Source organism: Canis aureus, chromosome 26 (assembly GCF_053574225.1).
Source record: "Canis aureus isolate CA01 chromosome 26, VMU_Caureus_v.1.0, whole genome shotgun sequence".
Taxonomy (NCBI): Eukaryota; Metazoa; Chordata; class Mammalia; order Carnivora; family Canidae; genus Canis; species Canis aureus.
The window spans coordinates 5,477,332-5,478,082 of NC_135636.1; positions in this window are offsets into that span (position 1 = coordinate 5,477,332).

Consider the following 751-nt stretch of genomic DNA (forward strand, 5'->3'; position numbering starts at 1 on the left):
GGACAAACATTATAGGGTTTCACTCATATGGGGAATATAAAAATAGTGGAAGGGAATAAAGGGAAAGGAGACAAAATGAGTGGGAAAAATTAGGATGACAATGCTTGAAAGACCCCTAACTCTGGGAAATGAACAAGGGGCAGTGGAAGTGGAGGTGGGTGAGGGGATGGTGACTGGGTCATGGGCACTGAGGAGGGCACTTGATGGGATGAGCACTGGGTGTTATACTATATACTGGCAAATCAAACTCCAATAAAAGAAATTTTTAAAAAAAGTTCCAGGTTGTCAAATTAAAAAAAAAATACACTGCAGATCTACAAATGACCCAACCATCTTCCAGTTGGATTGATTATATAAAACTCTAAGGCATTTGGCTATGTCTTCCCCAGAGTCCTAGGCAGGAAGTTTTTTATGGAATTCCATGGAAGGAACACTCTCAAGGCAAGCCAGACCCTCAGAACCTTGAAGAAACAACCCACCAGCATGAAACAGTTGAGTGCTGAGTCCCCCAGTTAGTTCTCCAGAAATAGCTTCCAGTGAAAAGTAATTTGTGCTCATAGTTCAATGAGATATGGAAATGGGTTCACAATGTCTTCTATTTACTGGTAGGTAACACATTGTCCTGCTAGTAGATGTGTGAGTGAACTAGAAGTGGCTGACCAACACTAACAAGGCATCAAGTTCTCAGTACCAGCCCCTGAAAAGCACACAAAAGGCAAAAAGGCCACAGAAATAAAGTCAACGAATCAAC